This window comes from Mustela erminea, chromosome 4 (assembly GCF_009829155.1).
Source record: "Mustela erminea isolate mMusErm1 chromosome 4, mMusErm1.Pri, whole genome shotgun sequence".
NCBI lineage: Eukaryota > Metazoa > Chordata > Mammalia > Carnivora > Mustelidae > Mustela > Mustela erminea.
In genome coordinates, this window is record NC_045617.1 from 36,723,365 (window position 1) to 36,749,778 (window position 26,414).

The 26,414-nt window shown below is 35.5% G+C and overlaps 1 pseudogene; it reads left to right on the forward strand.

The window, feature by feature from the left end:
• Positions 1–494: 494 nt before the first annotated feature.
• On the forward strand, positions 495–26,090 carry LOC116589312 (annotated as a pseudogene).
• Positions 26,091–26,414: the final 324 nt, after the last annotated feature.

The window sequence follows — 26,414 nt, forward strand, 5'->3', positions numbered from 1 at the left end:
AGAATGTGCCTGGGTCCATAGAAGAGTTGGCTGAAGTGTCTAGTCTTTTAACTCTGATATGTGTTCTCCAAAATAGGAAAATGAGCTTTATATCAATTAAGTTTAGCTAAGCTAGCAAAGAATTTAAACATATTAATAACAATAATTTTAAGCTAATAGTCAATTTAGGAAAATGTCTCTAAATTACCTCCAGTACCTGGGAAGAGTTTTTATTTCCACAAAATCATGAAACAAATCAAAAAATTTATGATGTTAATATAATATAACATATAATTGGTGTAAAACATTATTTCTTTAGAGATAATAGGAAAGAGTATTGTTCTTGGTCTGAGTTATTACAAAGTTTAAATTAGTAAAGTTTTAGTTCATGAGTTAACTTACTATATGATTATTTAAAAAAAAACAGTGTGAATTTTGAGGAACTTCACTTTAAACACATACCATAAGATAATTCTAAACACCCTGGTTTATAGAGTAATTTAACACGTATAGCCATGTTGGAAACACTCAAGATCAGTGAGGTCGCCATGTCTAAAGGCATGTCGCTGTTACTGAATCAGTCAGAAGTAGAACTCTATAAAGCAGGTCACTAGGAGATGTGTCATAGTTTCTCCCAGCTGTAAATTTCTCTGTGCGTGTGTTACAAACATGCCTGACACTAACTATGACTGTTACACTTTGCATTCATTTCCCCTGATACATTGACACTGGAGTGAAAAATGGCGGCCTGCGACAAAGAGATTTGGTGTTCTCACAGTGAATCACCCCACACTGGCTACTGATAAGCCCTACCACAAATCAGGGATAGTTGGCAAGGTCCTCTGCCTTAATTTGTTTTTAAAATTTTCATTCAGGCAGTGTAACTTCATTACTTCCCTGCAAGCAAGACCCCAGGCATTGTGTGAGAGAGATTTACAGCCAAGTAAGACAGCCATTTCAGACTGCAGAGAAATCCCTTCAGTTGCATGGTGTCTGCATTTTTCCTTAGTTTGGTGATGTAGATTTTCTTATGATGTAATTTTTTTAAGATAGATTTTTTTTTTCTTCATACGACTAGATGAGGGAATTTACTGCTGGATATAAAGAAGCGTTCATTATCTCTAGTCACAGTCTCATTGAAAATCAATGTGTAAAAACTCTAATATCCTTTACTGTTGTTCCTTAATCATAGTTTTCCTTTTCCTGTTAAATGTGAAAAGAATTCAGCACATTGAGTCCAGGTGAGGATATACATTCTGACATAGGGCTGGAAGTCTGATGGAGAGAGAATGTATCATGTCAAACACCTTCAGCCATACTGTTGACAAACTAAATCTTGTCAAGTACTGGACAGCTTGCTTTCCCACCAAACTGCTTCTCCTGCTTGAGCCATGCATTAAAACTTGGCAGATCAACTTTTAACACTGACAGAAATGTTGTTGCCTACTTACTATTGCTTGGAGAGGAAACAGACCAACTGAACTATTAAGGAGCTTTGACACCCATAAACAATTTATAAAAACTTCAATTTGGCACAATGAAAACAACTCAACTGAAAAGATTTTGAGCAAGACCATATCAGAAAGAAAACTTATTTCCTAGAAAAGGATATATTTCTCAAATAAAAGAGCCATTTAAAATAACTTTTGATTTATTGGCCAGAGGTAATAAAAAAGTCCTACCCTTCCTTTTCTCTTGAATTTGTATTAATAGTAAAGAATGTCTAAATTCCTTTATAAAAATTTTATTTTTTTTTTCTGCCTTACTGATGTAGTTAATGTTTCTACACATGGTAGAAATTTTGTAGAATATTGAATTCTACTTTGATTTCTAGAATAATAGTATCTTGAAACACTGATTAGATTTAATCCAAAACTGAAAGAGTAATTTAAAGAGATTAAGCTAGGGGCGCCTGGGTGGCTCAGTGGGTTGGGCCTCTGCCTTTGGCTCGGGTCATGATCTCAGGGTCCTGGGATGGAGTCCCGCGTCGGGCTCTCTGCTTAGCGGGGAGCCTGCTTCCTCCTCTCTCTGCCTGCCTCTCTGCCTACTTGTGACTTCTCTCTGTCAAATAAATAAATAGAATCTTTAAAAAATAAATAAATAAATAAAGAGATTAAGCTAAAAAGAAGTCTTATGTAAATGGAAGAAATATTTAAAAGTTTCCTAATATTCAGATGCATATTTGAAATCATTCAGAATTGAATCTCAGATGATACATATATTTTATTCTTGTATGTTTCTCATTTTCTTGAGGAAAAGACATTTTCTGCATTGAAACTGGACTTTAGTTTCAGCCTAGAACTGTGATGTAAATATAATGTGAAAGACTGTTTATTGTAACTTCAGTGAATGCTTTATCCATAACCTTGCAAAAACTTGTCAGTAATGTGACCAATAAGCATTCAGTTCTCAACTTGCAGCTCAGCAGTTCTGAATGGAATCAGGAGAAATCCTGATAGCAGATATATGGGCTGCATGTGCCCTTCAGGCCCTCAGCCTATGAAGTACCCAGGAGTGGTGAACTTTGAATGTCTTTAGTATTTTTTTTTTTTTTATCAATGCAACAAATCCAAACTAAGTCAGTTTGAGATGTTGGCAACATGTTTTTACATTCCCAGGAGTGAGGGGCATTGTATTTTCTCTCATATACAGAAAACCCAGAAATGTTAAACTAGAAAACAGAATAGAAAGTAGTATCTTTAACTTTTTTCAAGCCAATTTTTTTTAACTTTTAATGAAGCCATTGTTAATTTTTGGGTTGTTACACATATTCTTTCAAAAAGCATGCCTCTGAAGTTTATTCATTAGATGGTCAATATTATGTTAAATGTGTTTAAACTTTTTTAATTTTGTTAAAATTAATAATAAAACTTGTTAACAAATAATATAAACATATTTCTAGGGACAGAGGAAAAAATGATCACATGAAGAAAAATGACACAAATTTCTGTATTTCATACTAGAATATCTATATGTTCTCTCTTTTTGCCTTTTTTTTTTTTTCAGTGCACTTTAAGAGTAGTGCAGTAATCTCAAGTTATACTTCTCTTCTTCCCCCAAAAAGTAAATCCATTTATTTCTTTATTCGATAACATACAGTATAAGCAAATGCTTCAGAGAAAACACAACCCTTACAATTGTCTGAATTTTAACTGGCTACTGTGTTTAGATTTTCAATTTTCCTTCCTTTTTCCCTGCCAGTTTTGAAGAGAGTGTTCATATGCCTCACAATATGCTGAGCCCAAGATGATCAGCCAAGTCTTGGCTTCTTTGAGAGCTTAAACCCTTTAAACTCAGCGCTCTTTCCAGCTGGCAGGTCAGCAGCACTGAGCAGACCCTGCAGGTTTCTGCTTAGTTAAGTTTCCACAAATGCAGCTCTGCTTATTCTTAGCAAGAAAGGGGAAAGATTATTTGCCCCATGAATAATTCTATCCATCTTCCTTTTCTTAGGTCTCTGTATCTAATCTGTTTGGCATAGCAGGTTTTTTTTTTAATTCATAAATTTTGATTGACAGATATTATTAAAAACAAACAAACCAACCATAAGATGTTAATGTCTTTCACTCCTGAAGGCATGTCTTTACTTCTCATGAAACCTGCAAATGTTTCACTCATTCTCCCACTTCATATTAATAGACATGCTTGGCAATACTCCATAGATTTACTCTTCAGATGTTAGTTTTTATGTAGAGATTAAGTTTACAAAAAACAATGTAGACTTTCTTTAATCTCATTTCATTCATGTCTAAACTCTATTTCAGACATTTCCTCCCTGACACTTCAACTCTTGTTCAAACACTGACAGCTTTTCTTAGGGTTACAGAGATAACTCAAACCAGCTAAATGAAGTTGGAATGTCTGTTTATCCTGCACATTTTCTTTAGGTCATTATTGAAACCTCAAAATAAAAATAAATGGGATCTAGGGTAGCACTTAGATCGTTAATGTAACTTATGAATGAAAAAAATTCAGTTTTGGCATATGGAAGCTTAAATAAGAATCAGGAGGCAAACATTACCTTGCTACATGTTCTTGATTTTCATATGCATCTGCAGATGAAATTACTGGTTTGTGTTGGTTTGGGTTTGATTAGTTACTTGACTTTCCTATGGTTGAACTCTGTAAATGGTTGAATTCAAATGCAATAATGCCATTTGTTATATGATTATTAGACTTAGTTGTAGGCAAAATAATAATAACTATTGATTTTGGCTTTATGTATAACAGGAAGCCCAAAGCAATATATTTTATTTTAAATTGATTATTCTGAATTTTAAATCCCTCCTCAGCTGCCGTTTATTTTTATTTTTAGCTGACATATTATATTTTGCATCTGTTTTCCTGAACTTTAAGAGAAAACCAGATCTTTTCCATGACTTCTTATTTATATATTTTGTTCATCTGACTTATATAGGTTGACCAACATTTTTTGTCTTCTTAATTAATTAAGGATTTCTGGCCCAGAGGTTTTTAAATGTCTTCGGACAAGAAAATGATCCATATCTGTGAAATTACTCTATAATTCAAATTTTATTCAGTGTTATGGCAAAATATTAAGGGGTGGGGAAAAGAAATAGGAAATTTTTCAGTGGGATGGAAAACTAGGTTCACAAGAATATGAGAGTCATAGTCCTTTAAAAACTTCTGTTTAAAGCCACATTTAATAATGATAAGAATGATAATACTAAATATGTTTCTGTCTTTTAAATGATGAGGAAATTATCAAAATGTATTTTTTGTTTATTTTTTCAAGCTTAAAATTGCTTTTTCATACCCATTGCCCCTCTTGTTTCTGCAATAACCTGAAATCATCATGTAGAAAAGACCTCATTTTTCACATTTCCAATAGAAAACCCCCACCTGAGAATCTGAAATAAAAAACTCAGGTGCTGTAAAATCAGTTCTCAATATTTTGTAAAAAAAGTGACTTGGAGCAAAAATTTTGGAGAGAAAAAAAAAATTAATCCAATGCGATCATTGAAATTCCTGGGAGGAAATATGGCACACTCAAAAGGGGTGATTTAAGAGAGATTAATATTAAGATGTTTTGTTCTACAAAGCTGTTGACAGAGTTAAGAAAGACCAGTAAGGGATAGTTTTAGCAGACATCTGTTACTACCTATATGGTTGAAGTGACAAGGGGGAGGTTGATACCAGAACTCTGTAACACCTACAACTATAGGATAGGGCTGCTGACCCTTTAAGAGAAGGTCTCCACCATCATCAACTTACAACTAGGCAGTGAAGGATCTGGCTTTATACTTGTCTTTCTACTCAACCACTAACACACTGCTAGTAGTTCCATTGGCCAAACCAACTGGAAGCCAGAGAGCAAGGGAATTCATTTGATGCAGTTCATAAAGATCAGCTTTCCAGGGGACAGAGGAAAGTGGAAGAGTGGAGAGCAGATCTGTAGGAGTAACCAGAGAATATCCAGTACAATTAACAAACTAAATGCACAAAGTATTGGAGTAACTGGCTAAATGGTGCATTTCCAGGTAAAGGGTTAATATACTCAAGAATATAAAATATTGTAAGAAATCATTCATCTTTACTGAGAACGGAAAGTGAGAGCCACTTTCCCATTCCCATTTACTAAATCATCAGCAAAGGTTATTTTTCATTATATAATAATGACTGGGTTTTATTTGTTATTTTTTAAAGATTTTATTTACTTATTTTGAGTAAGATAGAGATAGAGAGGAAGCACAGATGAGCAAGGGGCAATGGGGGTGAGGAGCAGAAGGAGAGTGAGAGACAGAATCCCAAGCAGACACCATACCAAGCAGGGACCTGACTCTGGGCTCAATCTCATCACTGTGAGATCATGACCTGAGCTGAAATCAAGAGTTATACACTTAACAGAAAGCCACCCAGATGCCTTAGTAATGCCTGTATTTTAAATTAGTTTATAGAAAAGAGTTTTTTTTTTTAAATAAAAACCTTTTTTAAATAGAGAACTCTAATAACTAAAAAACTACTAATTATGTATAGCAGCCAAATATTTACCATAATGTAGGAGAGTAATATATTTTATTATGACAGCCTGTTGAAATTATTCAGATGGTAAATGTTTATTAAACAATAGCTGTCTAGTTTGTGCATATAGAATCTATATGGTGTAGATGCATAAAAAAATAGAGTTGATTAAACTTAAAAATAAAAGGAACTAAGAGGGGAAACACTATTTGGTTGCCAATATGCTAGTCCATTCAACCTCAACAGCCATAGTATCAGCTGTCTAAACTTCATTTCAAAATTAACTCTACCACTTCCCTATTTCTGTAAGTGATGCAGCCATGTATCAAAGATTTTTACACCATTAATCAATGCATCATCTTTTTCTCCTTCCCTTTTTTTTTTTCCCCCCCTTTGGTCTGGGCTATATGCTTGTGCATTGTTTTCAAGAAATCATGCTTTTAAACAGACATCTCTCCAGTGGACACACCCACACACACAAATAAAACCACACATATGTATATATACAGGTGCAAAACACACAGGTGCTTTGAAGAGGAAAGTGCATACTATGATGTTCATGAAATTTAAGTTTAATTTCAAAGAGAATAAGAGATTCAGAGTGAATATTGTGACAAAATCATATAGTGATTGAAGCCAATATGACCAAAAATTACAGAGCAGAAAGAAGCAGCACTGTTTAGCGTAGATAGGAAATATAAGTACAGTTAAGTATGAAAATGAATTTTGACTTTACATGTTAAATCTGGGGAGAATGATAGTTATTACTCAAGGAATAGCTGATGCTGCTTGCTAGTGATTAAAATAAGCTTCCTTGTGTTATCTCTTTACATAACTTGTTAGTGCCTCTCATATTTACCAAAGGTATTCTGATCCAGGACCTAAATTTCTGATGATATATAATAAGTTTTTTTGAAAAAAATAAGGGACCTAGTTATACAACTTCAAATATATTGTTCTTAGAATTCTGCTCTTAGAGAATTTAATTCAGATGGAAAGTTTATTTTGGCTTTTCTGGTGTGCGTGTGCATGCGCGTGTGTGTGTGTGTGTGTGTGTGTGTGTGTGTGTGTGTACCAACACATGGGTTTTATCAAAAGATATATAAATATCGTTCAATTTATTGTGTTGTAATGTGATCCTTTAGGTCACTATATTCTTGTTAGCTTTTTTCATGTGTTTAGAGAATAAAAGAGAAGGCAAGAGATTCAGAAGGCCTTTCTGAAGAGCACCTAGACTCAGACTGTTTGGTTGCATTTTGTGTTCTCTGCAAAGAGATCACCAGAAAAGGATGACAGTTTCGCACCTAAAAACATTCTGATAGAACGAGCACATTTTTGTGTCCAGTGATAACTCGGGAAAATTGTCTAAACAGCAATTTCAGTTTAATAATCACTCAGGTTTTGCTGCAGGAATTTGTATATTAATATAGATTTTCTATAATTTGTTTAGCCTTCTGTCTTCATCCCATCCTCTAAACATCTATAATGGGTACTGAGAAGTATCAAAAGGCCAAAGTTTCATTTTAAAGAATTATCAGCTAATCTGTAATTGTTTATAAACTTTTATTTTTGTAATGTCAGAAAGTACAATGGGATTAGTAATTAGTATACTCGCAATTCCATTTTTGTCAAGTACAAAATACATTTTGCCAGATGAAAATACATTGGATCAATTTATTGCATCTTCTTTTATATGTTTTCAAAACTTTTTCCTGATTATTTACTTTTTTTCATGAGAGAAATTGAACTGCTGTCAGGAATATTTTCAACAGAGCCATCAAAATAGTAACAATGACAACAATAATACAATAAGCATTTTTAAATGCTTACAAGTTGTCAGACATGGAGCTCTTAAATGGAATTGCTCATTAATTCTTTTTTTTTTTTTTAAAGATTTTATTTATTTTTCAGAGACAGAGGGAGAGAGCGCGAGCGAGCACAGGCAGACAGAGAGGCAGGCAGAGGCAGAGGGAGAAGCAGGCTCCCTGCTGAGCAAGGAGCCCGATGTGGGACTCGATCCCAGGACCCTGGGATCATGACCTGAGCCGAAGGCAGCTGCTTAACCAACTGAGCCACCCAGGCGTCCCTTGCTCATTAATTCTTACAGCATCCTTTTCTGACACGAATTTGTACCACTTACATATGCGGAAACTAAAGAAAAGATCAATCAAGTATACTTTGCTCCCTAGGACAACAAGTAGACAGTCAGATCCCACTCTTTAAACTCAGCCCTGCTGTGATGCTTCCTTAAACATAGCTTTAACAGGACTTTTTCCTTTCTTTCCCACTTTTTTTTTTTTTAATATGATAGATCACCAAAGGACTTTGGAAATTAAAATTCATTAACAATCACAGAACCAAAAAGTATGGAAAAATTATTTTTGTCTCAACCCCATAGAGCAACAAAAAAAACACCCTGGACCCTGGACTCAGGTACTATTGAAAGGAAAAACAAAATTATTCTAAATTTAAAACAAACAAACAAAAAACCTTACTAAATAATCTTGCACAGGACACCCTAGAAAGTGAGAGAAAGCCACTTGGCAGACTCGAATGTTTGCAAAGTCAATTTACCAATAGACATTACAAAGGGCCTATAAACAAACTCAGGAAAGATGTGTTAACTTATTCCTTAGTATCAAATAACACTAAAGAAAATTTACTCCCATATTTAGAATTTTAGTATTCCCTTCCTGTAAAGCTAAAAGCGAGGACCCTTCTGCATGTCTAACATGTGTTTAATGTTTGTTTTCTTTATAGTGATACTCTTTAAGAAAAGTAAATAATTATATTTTATTCAAGCCTAAATAAGTACTCTCACATTGTTACCATACCATAAATGATATAAAAATAAAGCCATATTAAATTTATTCACAGAAGAAGGTGACCTTTCTTCTGTTTTTCTTTATGTATTTATACTTCTCTTTATTAGAAAGTATTAAATTTCTATAGTGTTTTATTAAGATAAAAAGGAAACATACGACTCATTTGATGGATTTATTAAATTATGCACTAATGTATAAGAAATGAGACCTTTATTTATTAATGTTGCAAAAACAACAAAAAAGTGTTTAGAGATTTCATATACATAAGAAATTTCCTCCCTTAGACTTTTCTGGGGACTTACTGCATTGTCACATATACTGTAAAGGTACACTTTGAAAAGATTTAACATAGGTTTTTTGTTCACATGCTCTATGTAAGTGTTATCACCAAAGAACAAAACAATTGTGTTTAAAACTAAAGAAGAAATATCAATATGAAGGATATCAGTGCTCTTACCTTGTTCGTTGACACCCCAATACGTAACTGCAAAAGCTCTTTTTATTTAGCTATTAACTCTGTGTGTTTGCTATAGGCTCCACCTCTCTTTCTAAAACAAGAATTTAGGAACCATCAGCAGTTGATACCTCTGACTGATCTTCAAGTAAGTGAAGATATTCACTTACTTGAGATTTTGGAAGAATATTGTGTTTGTGAACAGGGTGCATTAGTAGTTCCGGCTACTTAACTGTCTTGGAAAAATCTATAAATCATAGAAAATATTCATTTGATAGCAAAGTATATTATTGTGTAAAACATAACTGCTCGAATCCATATTATATTTTGAAATATCTAGTTAATTTTGTTGTTGAGAAAGAGAGAGTGTGTGTGAGCAGGGGGAGGGGAAGAGAGAGAGGGAGAGAGAGAATAGAATCTTAAGCAGGCTCCACATCCAGCATAGAGCCTGACATGGAGCTCCATCTAATGACCCCGAGACCATGATCTGATGCAAAATCAGGAGTCGGATTCTCAATTGACTTAGCCACTCAGGCACCACTAAATTTTTATTTTCTCCCCATCAATAAAATTCTTCTCTCTTCTAAATCATAGATGTCATGATTGAGGTATAGGATGAGAAACTTGTTCCATATTGACATATTCCACATTGCTTAATGGAAACATCGCATATGACTGAGGAACATATTTTTTTTTTTTTTGACATTTATTAAACATCTATTCCAAACTTCTTCTGTATGTCCAGCAAATTGCATCTGGTCCTGTTTCTTCAATTAACTCACTGTGTAACCTTGATTTCTGAGTCTGTATCTCATATAAGTGAGATAATTAAATGAGGTGAACTACAAAATATTTCCAGGTGAATATTTTTTGAACTTAGTAGATTTTTTTTTTAAGATTTTATTTATTTATTTGACAGATAGAGATCACAAGTAGGCAGAGAGGCAGGCAGAGAGAGAGAGAGGAGGAAGCAGGCCCCCTGCTGAGCAGAGATCCTGATGTGGGGCTCCATCCCAGGATCCTGGGATCATGACCCGAGCCGAAGGCAGAGGCTTTAACCCACTGAGCCACCCAGGCGCCCCAGTAGAAATAGTTTTATATGACAATAATTCATTTAAAATCTATGAGCATCAGTGGTGGGTATTGGAGAGGGCACGGATTGCATGGAGCACTGGGTGTGGTGCAAAAACAATGAATACTGTTATGCTGAAAATAAATTTAAAAAATTAAAAAAAAAATCTATTAGCATCGTCATTGCTTGGATCTAATCCAGCCACTGAATTTTTGATGTTTCAAAAGAAATCTTACTACACGAATGGTTCACTTATAAATTAGCAAGATAATTTTCTGGGGAGGTTCAGAAAAATGTAAGGTAATTTTAGGAAACATACTTTGTGTGTTCTGTTCTTCCCTAGAGGAGGACAAGCATAAGAGACCAAATAGATCAACAATGAAATCTAGTTAAATGTAAAGGTTTATGTATTTTCAGTGTTTGAAAGGAAAATATAGTGTCTACATGGAAAACTAAATGAACACTGACCTTAAGACTAGGTGTGTGTGTTTGAATTTTTCAGAGATAGAGCCCCTGTAAAATTATCTTCTGTATCTTCAGAAAGTTTTGTCACAACAAGTAAATGCTGGACCTGCTAGACACCATCAAACATTCAGTAAATGGATATTCTATTCCACTCTATTGTTTTGTTTTTAATTGGCCTAATCCTGTAACTACAGAACAGAGGTACAAAGAATTTTACTTTTATTTTTAACTTGTGCCAAATGTTCTAATTAACATTATCTAATAACTTACCTCATGATAGGGTTAAATATTAACCATGCTCCCCCATGCCAATCATTATGATCTGAACCAGAATGCAATAGAATATATTGGGTTTTTCAGAAGCATTACACTTTTCTTTTTCTTTTTTTTTTTTTTTTTTAGATTTTTTATTTATTCATTTGACAGAGATCACAAGCAGGCAGAGAGAGCGGGGAGGCAAGCTCCCTGATGAGCAGAGAGCCCGATGCAGGGCTCGATCCCAGGACCCTTGGATCATGACCTGAGCCGAAGGCAGAGGCTTTAACCCACTGAGCCACCCAGGCGCCCCATGTATTTTTCTTTTTTTTCTCTATCTCATTCATTAATAATACTGAATCTTTGACTTTCCTATTTCTGTCCTTATTTGATCATCCTTCTCTTTTCAAGTGGTAACTACAGTGTTAGCTCCTTTGCCAAATAAGACCTTTAGGACATTTTAGTGGATACTGTCTGTGAGTTGTAGCTCAGAACTTCCTTCAAGCCTGAAAGATAAAGTCTTTGCTTGTGGAAGTGCTTCCAGCTATTAGCCTTCCTAGAAAATTGTCCTCAGCTGGAGAGAGTCATTTCACTCCTGGTTTTGCTCAATGTGTATCACTGGTGGATACATGATTATATTGGCCCAGTGCTCTCACCATAAAGAAGAATGATTTGAGTAGTTTTCCCAGACTCTTTTCCATTTGGGCTCAGGAGATGTTTTTTGTTTTTTGTTTTTAAAGATTTTATTTATATATTTGACAGAGATCTACAAGTAGGCAGAGACGAAGGGAAAGAGAGAGGAGGAAGCCGGCTCCCCGCTGAGCAGAGAGCCTGATGTGATGCGGGGCTCCATCCCAGGACCCTGGGATCATGACCCAAGCTGAAGGCAGAGGCTTTAACCCACTGAGCCACCCAGGTGCCCCAGGAGATGTTGCCGTCCAACTTTCCCCTTGCCTGTTCATTCTTTATTTCCTTCCTCAGGTGCTTATCCTACACATTAGTCTCCTTATCAAGTCAGCTTCTGGGGGACCCACGTTGAAAAGGTATCAAAAATTATTTAACATCTTTGGACATTTTTCATTTTATAGAGTCTTTATCACTCATATTCCTGTAAACAAGAAAGAGTAAGTTTGTTTGTTAGAAATAACTGGATTTGAAATATAAGTATATAAGAAGTATATACTTCTTATATAAGTATATAAGAAGTATAGAATAAGAATCAGGCATATATACTTTTTTCTAAAGAAAACATAGTTAATATTCATTGTTTAGCATTCACTCTTTTACAGTTTAGTTGCCCACACTTTTCAATAATTTAAGTTGGACAATAACTCCCTTTGAGCCTGAGTACAAATAAGACAATGGATGAATTATTTGCCTAGATTTTTCTGTTAGCCATGAAAAAAGAATTGTTAATAAAAACAAGACTCTTGACTAAGGTATTTTACTTTATTCATTTAAAATTATTTTTAATGGACTTAATCTCATATTTACAGAGATGTTTTCCATCTTCCTCTCTCTGTATCATACTCAACTGTTTCTGTATCTTTAACTTTTATTGCCAAATTACCCTATTTGTATATCTTGCCACATGTAGAAAACAAATATAAAGATATTAGAAAAATGTAATAAAGTACAACTATGTTTTCGCAGAATTAGGTATTAGGTTAAGCTCCCTTCAGGAAAGCTTAACTCATGGAGTAGGGAAAGGATTTAACTAAATTTTGGCATTCTATACATGAGATCTGATGAATTCCAGAGTAATAGGGAAGACAAATCAAAATGGGAACTGAGCTAGAAAATACTAATTATCTAATTAAATCTGCTTCCTAATTCTGAGATGTGCCATTATATCTGTTAGGTCTTGCACATGAAGTCCAAAAACTCCTTGCATGAATGATTAAATTCAGGTTTCACATTAATCACAAGCCGTATGTTTATCTTTCATTTTTTCCTCTTAATTTAAAAGAAAAATAGAAATTTAAGTAGTTACCTTCTACAGTGTTATAGAACAAGGTAGGATGTCTATGTGGCCTATTTTATTTAGAGATGGTAAATGAAGTGTTTCAAGTAGATTCACATATGAACCATCCAATAAGCAGATGCACACATTCAACTCAACTGAATGGAAGAAGAGTAAACTATAAATCTTCAAATAAAAAATTACTCAGGATAAACCCATATGGGTTATTTTAAGAAAACTGTCTCTTAACATTAATGATTTCCTATGATGAATTCCAACATAGTATGATTCCCTAAATCCAAAGGGCACTGTTTTTGTAGCAGCATATGCACTTGTTGCTGGTCTAAGGCAATGAGTGCTGTTGGTAGAATTGATAGGGAAAACAATGCCTCAGATAGATATTTACTTCAAGAAATAGGCAAGAAGCCTCATATCTGACCAGCAACAGCACATCTCTCTCAGCAGTGTATTCCAAACCATAATCTATCATGACCAAAAGAGCAGGTTGTTGAGGAATATAACCATAGGGCTGTCAGATTTAACAAATAAAGATTTAGGACATTCAATTCAATTTAAATTTAGGTACACAATGGACAATTTCTCACTACAAGCATGTACTAAATATTGTATCCTGTATTTTATCTGGCAACTCTCTATAATAGGCTTCCAAAGACAGATAGAGAATAGATAGAGAATAGATTCAAAGGCCAGGAAAATAGAACCCATTTTATCTATTTCAGAGAAAATTTGATACAGAAAAATGGTTACATGGTTATTGGAAGGCCTAAGAGAACAAAAGGGAAATAGTGAGATAACTTAGATATTAGTCACCGCAGGAAAGAGCTATGATCTGTAAAGCTGGGGGACAAATGGGAAGGGTTTATTTCCCTAGAGCCCACAATGAACAGGAGAGGTTGCATGGCTATACCTAGACCTTGACAAAGGGCCTCGCCATTGATACTGTAGCATGGGAGAGGAAGTAACCAAATCAAAGTATGAACACTGGAAAAGGTTCCAAATGGGGATAACAAGAGCACCAAGGGAGACAAAGGCTGGTTCTGACTGCAGACTGTAGGAAAGAGGCTCTTTCCAGAGTAGGTGTCCGCTACTGTTCTATTAACATGGATATCAGTCCTCCTCCTCCAACTATTGGTAGAGCCCAGCCAGAAGTCAGCTGGCAAGGAACTCTGAGAACTATCATTTCCCACTCCTTAAAACACACGGAGAGGCACAGAAAAGTGAATAGGGGCAGAAGGCAATTCCTCAAGCAAAGAGCATCTTTTTAAAAATTTGGACAAAAGAATAAGGTTCAGAAAAAAAGTTGAGGAAAGAACAGTAATTTAAGTTCCAAAATTAACAGACTAAAGAACTAACAGCTGAAGTGACAGAATTAACAAGAAAGGCAAAGACTCTAAGTATAAGTAATTTCATCAGAGTGGTTAGGATAATATTTCTCTTATAAAAAAGAATTAGGTTTCCTATAAACAGCAAATAAATTTGGTAAGGTAAAATTAAGATTATTTCAACTAACAGGCAGAAGAGAAAAATGGCCAATACCAGAAATCAAATTAATCAAATGGAAGAAAGTCTCAGAGAATTTTCTTAGTGTTATAAACACATTTTAAAAAAGATGGAAAGAGCTAGACTAGGCTGGGAGCCTCACCCAATCTGGTGGTCAAGTTTGCCGACACTGACAAGGAAAACATGATCCAGCGAATGTGACGGATGGCTGGCCAGATGGGCGTGTTCAACTACATAGCCATCCTCTTTGGTGCCCATGGCACTGACACAGAGACACAGACATAACAGCAAGCAGTACTAATGACGTCAGTCGAGCAGGATGGCTATCTGAACCCCATAGCTACCTTCACTGATGCCCAGATGCAGCAGATGGTGACCCTCAACATGAATGGCCTGGTGCATTCGCACATAACCTCAGCCTCAGGCAGCAGCACCTCTTGGAGCATCACTTCACCAGCTGTGCATGGCTAGCATCCCATCCCCTACTGGGGCGAACCTCTCACCAACCTCCCCGAAACAGATCAGTGGGCAACTTGCAGTGCAAGCTGTGTTTACCAAAGGCATCCAGCCCTACCCAGCACACAGCCCTGCCAGTGCAGTCCCCTACGCTGGAGTCAGAAGTATGCATGTCCAGCCCACCACCGTGCTGACTATGGTCAGGTAAGACAGGTCTTTCTGTCCTCAGTAAGTTCCATTAATCTGCCAGCAATAGAGAGAAGGCTCCAATAAACAGGCCAACCAGGTCACGAGCAGCTTCCAGATGGGCATGAAGAGGCTCAAAGTGCAGCTGAAGCAGCCCAGAGAGGCCAATTACCCATACTTAGTTTCTGGGGGTCTATTTCCTCTGCCTGGGGGAGACCAGGACTCAAACAGGGCAGGATGCTGAACAGGCTACACTAAAAAACAAGCCCCTCTCAACACAAACTAAAAATAAGAACCGTTGACATACCAGCTAATATCAAGCAAGCTGGAGACTCCAGACACACTCTGTGAATTGTAACATTTCATTAAGGAAAGTATAGAATCTGGGGGTTCAGAGGGCACACGTTCGGGTGAAAAATACATATGCCATACAGAAGAAGATGGAGAAAACTGAGAAGGAAAAAAGCACAAAAAGGGACAATTTTACAACAAAATAATTTGAGACCAGATGGGAATGCTGAAGGGCTGGAACTGAGGAGAAATGCTGCTCACTGATCGCCAGGACTTTTCTAGCCTGTGGGCACGCGTGGCAGGCCTGGTTCCCATGGGGCAGCTGGGAAGATGCCGCTGAGCATCTCTGTTATTCCTTTAGCTATTCTGGGAGTAAAAGACCAAAGTTTGTATTGCAGATGTGTAGTTCTATGTCAAATAGAGGATGGGTGGACGAGATCCTCCTTTCTCCTCATCGCTGTTCTTGAAACAGCTTAGAGTGATTCCCTGAAAAATGTAATAAAAAAATGAAATTTAAAAACTAAAAAACAAACAAAGCTTCAATGCTTTTAAAACAACAAATTAATAGTTCTTTGATACTTTGAGAGGTCTTTGATTACCCTCAATCAAGTTTATGACACTTTTTTATGGTTTTCTATATTGTAAGTCTGGATGGAGCTATTAAGCTGAACAAATAGATGGATATTTGGGGAAAGCAACAAAAATATTAAAGCTCACTAACTGTGCAGTATGAGAAAAGGAGGAGGTTAAAAAAGGTACTGACAGGGGCGCCTGGGTGGCTCAGTGGATTAAGCCTCTGCCTTCAGCTCAAGTCATGATCCCAGGGTCCCGGGATGGAGCCCCACACCAGGCTCTCTGCTCAGCAGGGAGCCTTCTTCCTCCCTCTCTCTGCCTAATTGTGATCTCTGTCTGTCAAATAAATGAATGAAATCTAAAAAAAAAAAAAAAAAAAAAAGGGACTAACAAAACAAGATAATTGTGAAAAGTCTGTAAATGCTTCTCATTCTCCTCTTAAAATCATAATAATTGTACAGAATTTTTAAAAAGAAGTTTAAAATAATTATATAATAGGAAAACAATCAGAAAAAAAACATTTTTTTAAATTAAAGGAAAAAAAAAAAACCTATAGATGTTAGCATTACTGCTAAAATCCCAGATGTCGTAGGACTGTACTTTTGTAGAGTTTTGAGTCAGTGCTCATCTGTTCTCCCCATGAGTGCTGTCAGAAGTCCTTGACCCCTAAGACCAGGCCAGACTCATCCAGACTTACAGGCTCATGGGTGCCCACAACTTGTGGAGGCTGCACAGGCAGGCCCACTGATCGCCCTCGCCTTTTTTACACAGGATCTGGATACATGCTTGCCTTCTCTCCTCAATCCCTCAACCCCTTCCATCACTCATCTTCCTTGCTTGCTCCAGAGAATTTCCAGGCAAGAGAGATTTGGGAACTTTCATCTTAAAACTAAACAATGCAAACACACACCTACACAAACCTTAAAGAAGAGAGAGAAAAATAAACAATCTTTGGGGAGTTTCTGGAAACCGTTTACAAGGAATTTTGAAAAACAGGAGTGTTTAAATGATGCTGGCTCAGTTTTTTGTAAATATGTTTGCATAATTTGTATGACTTTTAATTGTAATATAAAAAAAACTAGGAAAGTGATGTAATGAAAGCATAATATTTATTTTTAGTAAATGACTTTACAGCAGTTAAAAAAAAAGACTTCTTAAAAAAACTCAGAATGAAAAGAAACGTTGAGTTATTTAAGACACATATATTTTAAAGTAAAGCACATTTATTATAATTTATTTGCACATTTGGTAAGACTTTCTTTGGTATTCTGCCTTGATAATCCTCCTCTCATTGATGTCTAGTTCATCTGGAAGCCAGGGCATCTCAGACCTACCATTTTTTTCTTTTTCTTTTTCTTCTTCTCCTGTTCCTTCTTCTCCCCAACCTCCCCATTCCCTCCTCCCACTCCTCCTCTTCATCTCCTTTTTCTTTCTTCCTTTTCTTTCCTTTGTTGCCCTTTTTGACTTAGAAGAACAACTGTCCGGTTCCTCTTAGGCTTCCTTTAACTTTCTATTCCATTGGTTAGTTATTATTTTAAAAAGTGTCTTTTTCTTTCTCTTGGCTCCTTCTTTTAGGATGCCTAGAAGTAAAAAAAAAAAAAAAAAAAAAAAAAAAACCCAAAAAAAAACCAGTTAAAGTTTGGTACAACTACTGTCTTCATACTTAACTCCCTAAAATTCAAGATCTTGAAGATCTTGAAATCTTCTAGACCCATTAGGTGGTATTTTCTTCTGGCTTAACTAAAAATAAACCACAGTTGAAGAGAAGAGAAGAGAAGAGAAGAGAAGAGAAGAGAAGAGAAGAAAGGAAAAGATAAAAGAAAGGAAAAGAAAATGGAAGAATTAAAGAAAGTAATGAAACATGGAGAATAGGTACAGAAATTCCAAAATCAATCAAATGTAGTCACAGAAGTAAAGAAAACAGGAAAAAGCAGATACAGAATTAAAAAAAAAAAAAAAAAACAACTTCTTAAAATTGAGGGAGATTTCAGACCAAAAGGGCACACCTAGTTCCAAGAAAGTGAGTATCATAGCCAATACATTTTGATGAAGTTTCAGAATCCCAAGAATAACAAATTAAATTTCCTAAAAGATTCCATGAACAAAATTCTTGTTTCTTACAAAAGAACAAATATCAGACATTTTATCAACAACTCTTGCTGCCAGGAAACAATAGAAAAATATCTTTAAAATCATAATACAAATTAATAACTAAATGTCCAACAGAACTCACATTCAAAATTAAGTAGAAATAAAACCAAATAAGATTTTGATTTGTTTAAAAAAAAAAAACCTTTGAAGGAAATATACAAAGATTACTTTATCAAAATGATAACATCATAAGGAGGGAAAGATATAATTAAAAACTGGAAAAAAAGGGATGGACCAAGAAACCAATGAAACGTAATAAAAGAAAATTAATCAGACACCAGATAACATTCACAAAAGAAACTTTTCAATGGTGAATTTATTAAGCATTAAAAGAAATCTTAGAAAAAAGGTTTTGATTTGTTGAACAAATTGGTAGAAAATGTAGGTAAATCTAAGGAGATATAATTCTGAATAAGACAAAATAATGATGCTTTGTTTGCTTTGTAAGCTTAACAGTGAAACAAATAGCAATTGGAACAGCAAAGAAAACACCCAAGCAGTTAAGTTTCAACAAAAGTAAGTTATAAATTATTCCTCCAACCCAGTCATGGCCAGAACATGACTGAAACAGCAGATCTTTCATAGACCTCTAATGGGTTTAATAGTTGTGCAAAAGTAATGGGGGCAGGGACAAGAAAAAAGGAGTTTTCTAATAGCTCTAAGGTCTTAGAATGCAGAAAATCCCAACGTATATTCTCCCACACACGGAGAAAATTGAGAGAAACAGGACAAATAATCTATAGGATATAATTTGTGGGTGAGAGCTTAAAAATATTCACCAAGCCACACTAAACTGCATGAATATCAGGGGTAGTTTCATCTCAAGAGCCCAGGTGTCACATAGAGTGGCCAGTAGCTATATATAGCCATATATGGCTATTGAACAAGTCTGGATTAAAATTAACTCATAATGAGATACTCACCAGGTTTTGGAGACTTAGTGCCTCCCAAAAGAAAAACATAAGAGCACATAATATATCCCAAGTTTTTATTTTGATCTAAAATTAAAATGTTATTATTTATGATAAGTCAAGTATTTAAAATTCATTTTTAAAATTAGTTTTTCTTTCTTTTTTTTTTATAATGTGGCTAGTAGAAAAGTTAAAGCTTTTATGAGCTTATATGACTCATATCATCCTATCATATGGTGCTGCTTTAGAGGTTCAGAAATATCTCAGAATATTTCCAAGAAACTGATAGAGACTTCCATTAGAAAACACTGGGAGTAGAATTTACAACTGAGTAGAAAAGAAACACTAGAAAAAATGAAAAATATCAGATATTGGAATGAGAGTGTTCTTTAAATCCAAAATGTAGAACTTCATATAGGAAAAATTATTGTTTCTTTGATAAATCCATGGCAAGAAAAAGGAAGAGGAAATTTAAAAGAATAAGAGACTTGATAAATATGACCAAATTAGTTTATACAGTCTTCAACTTCATTATCTCTTCATTTGTAGTATTAAATCTATAGTAAGTCCATCTCTTGCATTTTTTATTTCAGATATTAAGATTTAAGTTCTAGAATTTCTATTTGATTATTTGGTTTTTCTGTTTTAACTTCTCTGACTCAGGTTCCCATTTGTTAACATGTGGTATCGATATATTCTTTTTTTATACACTTGAATGTATCTTAGTGGGTGTTTTAAGCTCATGTTCTGCCAATAACAAGATTTTTGTTATTTTTATGGCTGTTGCTATTGATTTTTTTCCCCTCGTAATGAGTTACATTTTCATTCTTCATAAATGCCAGTTGTTGTTGTTGTTGTTGTTGTTTAATGTACATTGCATTATTATGCTGCTGAGTATTGTGATTATATTGTCTTCCTTTAAAGAGTGTTGATTTTTATTTTGAAAGAAGTATAATTACTATCATTTAGCCAGGCCTCATTCAGTTTTGGTTATGTTTAAGATGGATCTACTATAATCCTTAGTGTAAGACCAGATTAGCCCTTGGCTCACAGTGTGTTTTTTCTTTTTTCTCAGTCAAATTTCTTTTGTGTTCAACAAGGTATCTTCTTGTGCTTTAGTATCTCTTACCACTGTGGGACCTATGAAATCTCCATCCAGTTTTTAGTCTCCCAGTGACTGTTCTCTTTCAGGCTTTGCCTGACCTACATATAGGTTTAGTATTTGGCCAGAACTCAGAAGGAAACCCATGCAAATTTGTGAGACTCCCTTCTATATAGTTTCCTCACCTCCAGTTCCCTGACGGACAAATATCAAATTCATCATAATATCTGGAATCTGATTACTGTCACTTCCACCTTGATAACCTGATGATCTTATTTGTGTCCCATTTCCCAGTACCATAGTTTGCAGATTGCACCAGAAGAGAAGGTGAGCGTGGAATTCAAATCAAGTGTTTTCCTTCTTTAGGATCATAGCCTTGTACTATCTGCTTTCCAATGCCTCAAAAGAAAAAAAAAAATTGCTTCATATTGTCTATCAAGTTTTACAGTTTATGGCTGGAAGAAGCAGGCCATCTATGAATTATTCTATCATGGCAGAGACTAGAATTCTACAAAGAGAAATAGATTGATCTGAAATTGTAGTGTAAGAACATCCTCTCAAATAATTACAGATTGGGAGCACCTCAGTTCATTAAGTGTCTGACTCATGATTTTGCTTCAGGTCATGAACTTATGGTTGTGAGATCAATTCCCAAATTGGGCTCTGTGTTCAGCAGGGAGTCTGCTTGGGTTTTTCTCCCTCTACCCCCCCAACTCCACCCATTCTATCTCTGAAATAACTAAATAAAATACTTTTTAAAAAGAATGAAAATTATAGATTAAACAAATATGTAAGTTTCACAAAATTTGGCCATTCATTATTTTACAGAGGAAAACTCAAACCTCCTAAAATAAAAACTTAGGGACACTCACACTGTGGTGAGTTCGTAATTGAGTAAGAATGGTGTACCGCTGTCTGGGTCAGAAGAGAATTCACAATAATTTAAAAGAATTTAATCATACAAAGTATGTTTTTTAGCCACAATAAAATAAAATTAGAAATTAGTAATGGAAAGATATCCAGAAAAATCTGTGGATGTTTAGAAATTAAATAACATATTTTAATAACATAGGGTTAGTGAGATCAAAATACAACTTTAGAAAATATTCTGAATAGCATGAAATGAAAATACAACATATTAGAATTTGTGAGATAAAGCTAAAATAACACAAAGGAAAAATTTATATCATTGAACAGTTCTATTAATTTTTTGTTTACCTTAAAAGAGCAAATCCTACTCAAAAGAAATAGCAAAAAGTAAATAGTAAAGACCATTGCAGAAACTTAGAAAACAAGAAACATAAAATAATAGAGAAAATTAATGAAACCAAGGACCAGTTTTTTGTAAACATCAAATGCATTGAATAAAATTCTGACAAAACTTACCAACATAACAAGAAAAAAAAAAGAAATTATACCATTGCAGCTTCTTCAAAAATTAAAATAATAAATTAATATTATAATATATATCAATAAATTTTACAACTGAGATAAAATGAAAAATTTTGTAAAAAAAACATGAACTATCAAAGTTCACTCAAAAAGAAAAAGATAAGCAGACTTCTGGGGAAGATGGCAGAACAGAGGATCCTAAGCTCACCTCATCCCATAGATACAACTAGATAACACACATATCAATGTAAATAACACAGAAAATGACCCAAATCCTGGCAGACAAACTCTTCACAACTAAATATAGAGAAGAGGCCACCAGGAGGCAGTAGGCAAGGCTGAAATGTAGTGGGAGAAAAGGGGACCCAAGGGACTATCTGCAGGATGAAGAGACACCGTGGGCATGGAGAGGGGAGATGACCAGATCCCACATGAGGCACCCCAAACATAAGGGACTGACACAGAGAAGACAAATCTCCATAAAAATTGGCTTTGAGAACCGGAGAGGCCTAACAATAAGTAGGGCTTAACACCAGGAACTTTAAAAATCAGTAGACTTGGCTCTGAGAGACAGTTCCAACCCACCATTCTAAAGTGACTCTTGCCCTAGGGAATGGGATACATAACCATACACACCCGTCTGACTGTGGCCCCAGTAGTGGTAGCAGGGGCAGGCACATGGTATAACTGCAGGTGCAACCCACCAATGAAATTCTTAGGAGATAACATGGGGAAAATGCCCTGCAGTGCTATTCAGTGCTACTGAATCTCTGGCAAATGCCTGATCTGATTCAACTCAAGCCCAAGGAGGGCCCAGATTGGCCCACTAACAACACAGAGACCAAATCCTTCTAAAAACAGGGAAGGAGAGCCATTGCAGACAACTGGACTGAAGGAAAATGCAGCTCAGCCACAACAATAGGGTGCAAGAAACACACATAGGAGAAACCCCTAAAGCACCAGCTTCTGGTGAACAGAGGACCCTGCACTATAGGGCCCTACAGGACTTCTTCAAAACTGCACTATTTCCAAAAGCCAGAGATGTAGATGAGTTTCCTAACACATAGAAAAGACACAGGGACTTAGACAAAATGAGGAGACAGAGGAATATACCCCAAATGAAAAGAATGGGACAAAAATCACAGCAAAAGAGCTAATGAAGCAGAATAAGTAATATGCCTGATAGAAAATGTAAAGTTCTAGCCATAAAGATATTCACTGGACTTTAGAAAAGAGTGGATGATCTCAGTGAGAACCAATTGGAGATGAAGAATTCAATAAATGAAATTAAAAATACACTAGAGGAAATAAATAATAGACTAGAGGAACCAGAAGAGTGGATCAGTGACCTGGAGGACAGAGTAATGGAAATTAATCAAGCTCAACAGGAGAGAGAAGAAAGACTAATAAAAAAGGAAAATAGATTAAGAGAACTCACAATGATGAAGAAAGAATTATAAAAGTAGCAAGAGGAAAAAAAATTTACAAACACGGGTAATCCCATAAGGCTATCAGTGGATTTTCAGCAGAAACTGCAGGCCAAAAGAAAGTGGCATGATATATTCAAAGGGCTGAAAGAAAAAAAAAAAATGCAGCAAAGAATACTCTGTTCAAGACGATTGTCATTCAGAATAGAAGGAAATGTAAAGAATTGCCCAGACAACAAAAGTTAAAGAATTTATGAGCACTAAACCAGACCTACAAGAAATGTTAAAGGGGAGTCTTTGAATGGAAAAAAAAGACCATAATTAGGAGTAAGAAAAGTAGTACACAAAAGCAGTACAATTAGAATCTATAAAAACAAGTTAATGATTCACAAAATAAAAAGATATATAGTATGATACCATATATCTAAAATGTGTGGAGAGGAGTAAAGAATGGGTGTAAACTTAAGTGACCATCAACTTAATGTAGACTACTATATGTGTAAGAAGTTATATATAATTGTAATGGTAATGACAAATCGAAAAACAGTAATAGATAAGCAAAAAATAATGAGGAAGGAATCCAAGTTGATCACTAAAAAAAGCCAGAAATCCATGAAAGAAGAGAGCAAGAGAAGAAAGGAACAGAGGAGAACTACAAAAACAACCATAAAATAGTAACAAAATGGCAATAACTGCATACTTAGTAATAACTACTTTGAATGCAAATGGACTAAACGTCCTAATCAAATAACATAGGGTGATGGTGTGGATAAAAAAGCAAGACTTATCTATATGCTCCCTATAACAGACACATTTCAGACCTAAAGACACTTACAGATTGGGACTGAAAGGATGAAAAAGAATTTATCATGCAAATGGTAATGAAAAGAAAGTCAGGATAGCAATACATATATTGGACAAAAATCACTTTACAACAAAGACTGTAGCAAGATACATAGAAGGACACTATTTAATCATAAAGAGAACAATCCAGTAAGAAGATATAACAATTATAAATATTTATAAGCCTCACCTGGGAGCAGCCAAATATGTATAGTGACAAATGACAAACATAAAGGAAGTAACTGAAAATAATATAAAAGAGTAAGGGACTTCAACTCCACTTGCATCAATGGACAAATCATTCAAACAGAAAATCAACAAGGAAATAGTGGCTTTGACTCATAAATTGGAACAGGTGGATCTAACAGATATATTCTGAACATTTCATCCTACAACAGCATAATACACATTCTTTGCAAGTGCACATAGAACATCCTTCACAATACATCACATGTTAGGCCACAAAACAAGTTTAAACAAATCCAGAAAGACTGAAGTCATACCATGCATCTTTTCCAACAAAATGCTATGAAAATAGAAATCAACCACAACCACAACAACAACAAAATCTGGAAAGAACACAAATATGTAGAGGTTAAATAACATGGTATTAAACAATGAATGGGTCAACCAAGAAATGTAAGAGGTAATCAAAAATACATGGAGACGGGGGGAGTCAAGATGACAGAGGAGTAGAAGACTGGGATGACATCAGGCTGGGATGACATCAGGTCACAGGAGTTTAGTTAGATACTTCTCTAACCATTCTGAACATCTATAAATCCAACAGGAGATTGAAGAGAAGAGCAACAATCCTAGAAACAGAAAATCAACCACTTTCTGAAAGGTAGGATGTGCAGAGAAGTGAATCCAAAGGGATGGGAGATAGACTGTGGATGGAGGGGCCGGTCCTGGGAAAGGGTGGAGCACAAAATCAGAACTTTAAAAAGTCTGTTTCATTGAGGGACATTGCTCCAAAGACTAAGTTGGGGTGGAGCCCTCATGGGGACAGCGTGGTCTCAGGTCCCACAGGGTCACAGAAGGATTGGAGGTCTGAGTGTAGCAGAGCTCGCAGATATTAAAGCAGAGAAGCTAGCTACAGAGACGGAGCCAAGGAGTGAGCTCTCAGCTCAGGGTTACCTTAAACTGTGATCCATGGCACAGTTGGACCACTGCTTTTTGAGCAGGGACCCCACATGAGGCAGATCCAGGGAGACTCCCCTGGAAAAGCAGAGTGACAGGAATCTGCTGGGTTTGGAGACTCCAAATGGGGCTGTGTGCCAGAGACAGGAACGCTTGGTCACAGGCCAGGTGAGCTTGGTGTGATTGAGCACTTTTCTCTGAGGGTGCACTGGGAGTGGGGCCCTGAGCTCTTGGGTCATCTGGGCCGGAGATTGGGAGGCCACCATTTTCATTCCCATCCTCCAGAGCTCTACAGAAAGCATTCAGGGAACAAAATCTCTTGAGAGAGAACCCAAGCCGATTACTTAGCCCAGCCCCTGGCAAGGGCGGCACAATTCCACCTCGGGAAAAGACGCTTGAGAATCCCTACAAAAGACCCCTTCCCCAGAAGATCAGCAAGACCATCCAGCCAAGACCAAGCTCACTGATCAAGGAGAACAGCAGAAATCCAGAGGAGGGGAAAGCAAAGCATGGAATTCATTACTTTCTCCCCATGATTCTTTAGTCTTGCAAAGTTAATTAATTTTTATTTTATTTTACTTTTTTCTTATTCTAACTTTTTTTAACTTCTACTCTTTCCTCTTTTAATGTTTTTTAACTAGTTTATCTTAACAATACAGTTCTTAAAAACAAAAATCTTTTTGAAACTTCATTATAGTCATATTTTATCCTTCATTGTATCTAACTTTATTTTTTGTACACATATAGAGTTTTTCTTCTGAAAGATTTTGAGATACAACTTCTAATAGATCAAAATATATGCTAAATCTAGCATAGGGCTTTGTTCTAGTTTCCAGCCTAAGCAAATTCTCTACACTTTGTTTTTCTTTCTTTTCTCAACAAACTTTTCAATCTTTTTTTTAGATTTTTTTAAAATTTTCATCTTTACAGTCATATTCCAGCTCTTCATCATGTTTACCCTAAGTTTTGTATATATATTTTTTTCTTTCTTTAAAATTTTGGGAGGTAGTTTCTTCTAAGAGACCAAAATACACCCAAAATCAAGTGGGTGGCTATGTTCTATTCTCTCTCTCTCTCTCTCTCTCTATATATATATATATATATATATATATATAATTAAATATATATTGAATTTAAAAAAATTTTAACTTCTTTTTACCCCCTTTCTTCTCCCCATGTTTTGGGGTCTCTTCTGATTTGGTTAATGCACATTTTCTGGGGTCTTTGCCACCAGGAAAAGTATTTTATTCTCTCGTTCATATATTCTTATTTTGATAAAAATGACAAGGTGGGAAAGCTTACGATGAAAGAAAAGGACAAGAGGCAGTACTGAAGGCTAGGGTCCTAATCAATATGGACATTGGTAATATGTCAGATCTAGAGTTCAGAATGACGATTCTAAAGGTGCTAGCTGGGCTCGATAAAG